At 30.6% G+C, this 5,994-nt stretch overlaps 1 long non-coding RNA gene across 1 annotated transcript; it reads right to left on the reverse strand.

The window, feature by feature from the left end:
• Positions 1–2,147: 2,147 nt before the first annotated feature.
• Positions 2,148–4,947, reverse strand: LOC127699857 (uncharacterized). Its single transcript, XR_007981236.1, has 3 exons — positions 4,541–4,947; positions 3,135–3,245; positions 2,148–2,267 (listed from the first exon to the last, which is right to left on the reverse strand). It is a non-coding gene; the product is annotated as an uncharacterized LOC127699857 (long non-coding RNA).
• Between the last annotated feature and the right edge of the window lie 1,047 nt (positions 4,948–5,994).

The raw sequence follows: 5,994 nt of genomic DNA on the forward strand, positions 1-5,994 counted from the left end.
TAAATGATGCCCTTTATGGGTTCTTGATTAGATTAATAAAATTCTTATTCTTATTCTTATTCTTATTCTTATGGAATATGATGGACACACCAACCTTTAAAGACAGGTCCCTTTAATGTTGCCTTATCCTCGGAAATCTTAAATATCTGATCAATACTTATTGCTTTCCCCTAAAATAGCTGACAAATATTTAAAATAGTTCTGCTTTAAAAATCATCTATTCTCCTAGTTATTCAAAATTATTAGAGGTTAAGCTTTTTCATGTCCAACGGCACATATTACAGTGTTATCCGGATTCACCATTATACGATGCGGGAAAATTGCTATTGTCAAATTCAATTTAAAAAAAAATAGATTCGTGTTTAAAAAAACTATGAGATGTGTTTGAAACGTCTAAGATATACAATGATTGATGTATTCATTGTTGGCCTTTAACGCCACTTTTATCATTATTTGCTATTTCATGGTGACCAGCTTTTTTTTGTGTGTAGAAAGCTGGGACGCCCGGAGAGAACCACTGACCTTCGGCAAGGAAACTGTCAATCCTAGTCAATTAAGATTGGAGTCGAACCAAGCTACCACGTGTAGGGTTCGAACTCTGAGATAAGCAATGAAGCAGTAACTTTCACTAATGAAAGAAACTTGTTTCTCACTTTATCCAGTTTTCGTTTGATATATAGTTTTATTTTCTATTATTCAAGTTGAAGAAGCCAAGACGTTTTAAAAATGAATTGAAGAAAAAAAGGTAGCCAAGTGCATAGTTCTTTCAAACATATTCTTTTATCGCTGAGATGCTGTCTCGTCAGTAACAGATAGAAAACTCAGGGTTAGAATTTATAGAACAGACAAGGGGCAGTGGCAAATATTTCATGTATATTATGAACACAGAGAAGATAAGCCCGGCACCCTTTGCAAAAATATCCTTCTTTTTCTTCTATGTGCCTCCCAGCAAACACAAAAACATCTTTAAAATGTTTTTAAAATGTTGTGTCTATTGTCATGAAAATATCACAAAAAAACGTGAGAAAAACATTAAATGTATGGTAGAATATATATCGCTAAAACGTTTTCTAATATATTTTCTAAAATATTTGCATAATATAATTAAAATGTTGTAAAGAAATATCATGATAATGTGAAAAACAATGGCGTATAAAACATTTTGATAATCTTTTAAAAAATATTTTTTAGAAATATTTTCTGAACGTTTGAAAAACATCATGAACATCAAATAATGTTATAAAAATGTTTTTTGGATGTTTTCTTGCAAGTGAGACTGTGCCTAAAAAATGTTTTCAAAATGTTTTAAGAAGATGTTTTTGGTTGATATCTAGATCATATCAATATAAAAATTTCTGTACTTTTGATTGAGTTTCCTGCTTTTTTAAATAACAAATCATTAGTTAAATTAATTTATACACAGTGATTAATTCTATATACAAACAAGAATAAATCAGTTGTTTTGCTAAGCATATGAAATTCACAATTCAAAGTCTCTAAAAATTAGAAGTATCTACAAATTTTGACACATCCAAAATGGCAGACACAACTCATCATGGTCAAGCCACTTACCAAATATGAAGTCATTCTGTTCATCAGCATTACTAATTAAAGTAATGAAAAATTTGAGAACATTCAACATTTTGAAATACAATGTATAAGCAAACAGGAAACAGGACTGAGGTGCCAGATATAAAAATGTTCACACATCACAGTTCATCACTATCAAGCAGCTCATTAAATATGAACTCATCTTTATCAGCAGTTCTGGGAAAAACAGTGATGAAAATATTTGTTGGACAAAATCCGACAACTATAGGTGGACAGACGACAGACAGTGCAAGAAAGCCCACATTCCAACCACAATGATATAATGTTTAGTTTTTCACTCTCAACTTTTATTACCTATCTCTTATACACATCATGCATATGTCAACCTGAACATGCATGACATATATGCCATTGGACATTATGCAAACATTATACACATTTTTAAGTTCATGTTACATTGACTAAAAATTGTGTCCCAAATTCAGATTTTTCAATACAACTTCTCTTTCTAAACTCAAACGTAACACTTCTAATAGGGTTACATCTGAAGTCAATAATCATTGATAATTGGCTGAAGAGATGAGAACAAAACACCATTTTACATCAACTATTTGATTTATTTAAGAATACATTGAAAAAGTCAATCAATTGTCTTATTCAAAATCACTTGGAATGTCTTGCAGTGTCTTATATCTTTTTCTTGCTGTGCCATGCTTCTGAAAAAAAAATTAATCTTACATTCATATATAAACTTCTTGCACATTCCTTTATTATAGAACGATTCACGTTGCCTGAAGGAAATACATCCCATCCCCTTTAAAGTTTTGAAACAAATAACGATGATAGTCTGTCGGAAGGGGACGATAAATGGCTGACCGTGTTAAGAGAGAGCAATATGCCAAGTTGAACTTCATTTAGTTATTAAAAAAAAAAAACACATAAAAAACTTTAGACTAGATATGTGTCCAGTCAAGAGTCTTATTTCATTATACTCGTTGATTGTTGTCTATCATATTTTTTTTCTTTTATTGTTTTGTATAAATCAGGCTGTTGTTCTTCTTGTTGTTTTTTAGTTTTCATTAAATGCATTGTATCATGTAGGGGCCTTTAAAAGCCCTGCTACATAATGTCATTAAACATCTTATTGTCCTTTTTAAGTGTTAAACTCTGTAGAGTGACATAGTTTATAACTTGTCATTTGTATCTAAGGGCATATGATACAGTCCTAGAAGTATACTATAGGGACATAATAACTTATCGAAGTGTTACGCATTGTTTTCGCAAAGATGATAATAATATAACTTAACTTCCGAGAAACACACAGATGTCATTAAATGAGTTGTTTATATGTATTTGAAATACTTCAAAGGAAAGCAAATATGTTGTTTATGAAAGCACTGTTGGACTAAAAGATTAATTTAAATAAACAACTTGTTTCTATTTTGTCACAAAAAAAATAATTCATTCAAATATCCAGATATCTTTTCTGTATTGTATGCCCTTAATCTTGAATGTAATGCATTGTTTATGCTAATTATTTGAATTAAATATGGAATAACAGTAATTCTGTATGAAAATCTTACTTCAAAAAAAAAATTCTCCTGAAAGGTTGTAGACATTCCAAAGAACCTGCGCCACTTCCAAATTATAAACCTGCATATTGAACTTGTCCCTTGTGGCTTTTCTTTTAGCTCCTGTTAAAAAATAAAAGATACATTGTATACATACATTGTGTGTATGAAGCAATAAATATAAATTTAAGCAACAGTTTATATTATCTTGCTTGTACTGAAGTCTTACATAGTCTTTGTACTGTTCATTAAGCTGTTAAGGGAAATTTAATTTACTGTTTTGCAAATAAATACATACACTGATTTAACTAGAAAAAAAAATCTCCATATTCAAATGGTGCTTATTTTAGTGTTATTGTAACTTGTTTGTGTGCCTCGGAAACAAGGTATTGAGTCATGCTTATTGCAATAGTTGTTGTTGGTTTAAGTCTGTCAAATTTCTTTTTCATAATGTGTATTTAATGTAGGCAGTTAGTTGTTTTATTTCAATAGTGTTGAGAAAAATTTAACATTTGTTTGTCAATGCTTCAAAGTGGACTATATGGCATTGGTTTTCTCAGTTTTGAAAGCTGTACGGTGACCTATAATTTCTTTTATCCAAGTCATTTAAATTCTGGTGGATAGCTGTCTCATACACCTTATCGCTATTTCAGTATTTTGAAAGCCGTACAGTGACCTATAATTTCTTTTATCCAAGTCATTTAAATTCTGGTGGATAGCTGTCTCATACTCCTTATCGCTATTTCAGTATTTGGAAATCTGTCCCGCTTGAACTTTTTACGTCAGCATACGTCATACAATAATACACCTTATCGCTATTCCCGCTTGACCCGAGAATCTATCCTGCTTGAACTTTTGACGTCAAACAACAATCACTTTTCCATTGTGGCATCAGATATTTTTTATGATGACGTCAAAATTTTAAGGGAACTTGTGACAGTTGTGTGATGTCCAGTAATGGCGAACAAATAGCGATAAGGTCAAATGAAGGTTTTATAATTTCAATTGTGGTGTCAAATATTTTCAAATATGACGTCAACATTTTACGGGAACTTTTGTGATGTCCATGACCAGTAATGGCGGACAAATAGCGATAAGGTGTATTGCCAATCAAACACACAAGCCACATATCCTTATAATTTTTTTTATATCAATGAACAAATTAATAATTGGTGTACGTAGATGCCTGAACAGTGGCGGATTTAGGGGCCCCGACCCCCTTATGGAGCTACTTATAAGATAAATGTATAGACTATTTACAAGTATCACTCCAAACGTTTGCTTGCCTTGGGCAGGGGCCCCCCTTTTTTCAAAACCTTGATCCGCACCTCCAGAAACAGATGTAATTTGGTTCCGATTATGATTGAACACACACAATGAATGCACAAGTTTCATCTTAACAGATTAATCATTCTTACCAAGTGAGTATATATCGCGTAACAAACAATTTTCTTGGCTCTCTTTGTTGATATCCTGTCTTCGTTTCGAAATTCAAATTTCAAAATCATTTCCGGTGATAAAACAAAAGTCGATTCCGGAAAAGGTCGGTTTTCCGTAAGGCATATAAACGATACGAACATTGAACTTAGTACAGTTACAGTTTTCATTTCTTAATTTCTAAAATATACACGAACGAAATGAATAAACATTAAAGAAAGGTGATTGTTTATTAATACATTATTGCTTAATTTAATGTTGACTCTTTTGAATTTTAATATAAGAAGGAATAAAATCTGACTTCAAGGATCTTCAAGATATCAATTAAGGATTTCAACCATAGTATCTTGCTTGTCATGATATTGATGAAATGTAGTACTATATCTTATCCTGAAAAAATGAACTAATTCCACAAAACGTTGTTTGTGGGGTTTTGAATAAAGTTTAAATAAAATGTTATTTTTATATCGGTAAAATGATGAATAAAATATCAGTAAGACTATTAAGTAATGTGTATGTCAGAATATTTTATAGAAAACATTTAGCTGATATTTTTCAGATGTTTTATGTAAAACATTTTAATTTTACGTTATAAAACATTTTATGCAAATAGCAAAACTATATTTTCTGTAAAACATTTTTTTGCAGAATGTTTTTTGGATATTTGGAAAATATTTACTTTAAATGTTGTTAAAATATAAAATACCAATTGAAGAAAATATCATTTTTTTATATTATAAAATATCTACGGGATGTTTTAGAACAATGTTTGAGAACATGAATAAAAGATATTAGCAAATAATATTTTGTTAATGTTGTAAAAACATTTTACTTAAATGTTAGAAATAAAACATTTCAAAAACAATAAAATAAACATTTCTTTTATGTTTAAATGATATCTTATTGAAATGTTTTGTTAGAGACGTCCATATGACATTTAAAAAATGTTTTTAAAATGTTGTGTGTTTGCTGGGCTTCGGTCTTTATGTTTTGAATTGTAGTTTCACTTTCCATATTCGGTATTCATTCTAATGTAAGCTCCACGTGGCAAAAATCACGTGATGCAGGAATGTAGTATCTTGGAGTTAGGCTATTTCTTTCTTTTCGGGCGGGGACTCCAAGCAGACAACATGAATTTATATAACGGCACTGTAGATTTTCTTATTAAATAAAGAAAGTTCCCGGTCCGGTACATGAATAGATTGTTAGAAAGCAAGGTTTTAATTTTAATTAGATTGGAAAGCCTTATTTGGGGGTTGAAATTGGAGAGCACCGAAAAAGAAAGGGGGTGGGGTTTCCACAGGGAATATTTTATCTTATGAACTCAACATTCGAAAGTGTTTTTTTTTTTATTTAATTAAAAGAGAGAAAAACAAATGTAAGACAAATTGTGAAGGATATTTCTTCCTTTATCACGTGAGGGAATCTCGCATAT

This window comes from Mytilus californianus, unplaced genomic scaffold (assembly GCF_021869535.1).
Source record: "Mytilus californianus isolate M0D057914Y unplaced genomic scaffold, xbMytCali1.0.p SCAF_42, whole genome shotgun sequence".
Classification (NCBI taxonomy): Eukaryota; Metazoa; Mollusca; class Bivalvia; order Mytilida; family Mytilidae; genus Mytilus; species Mytilus californianus.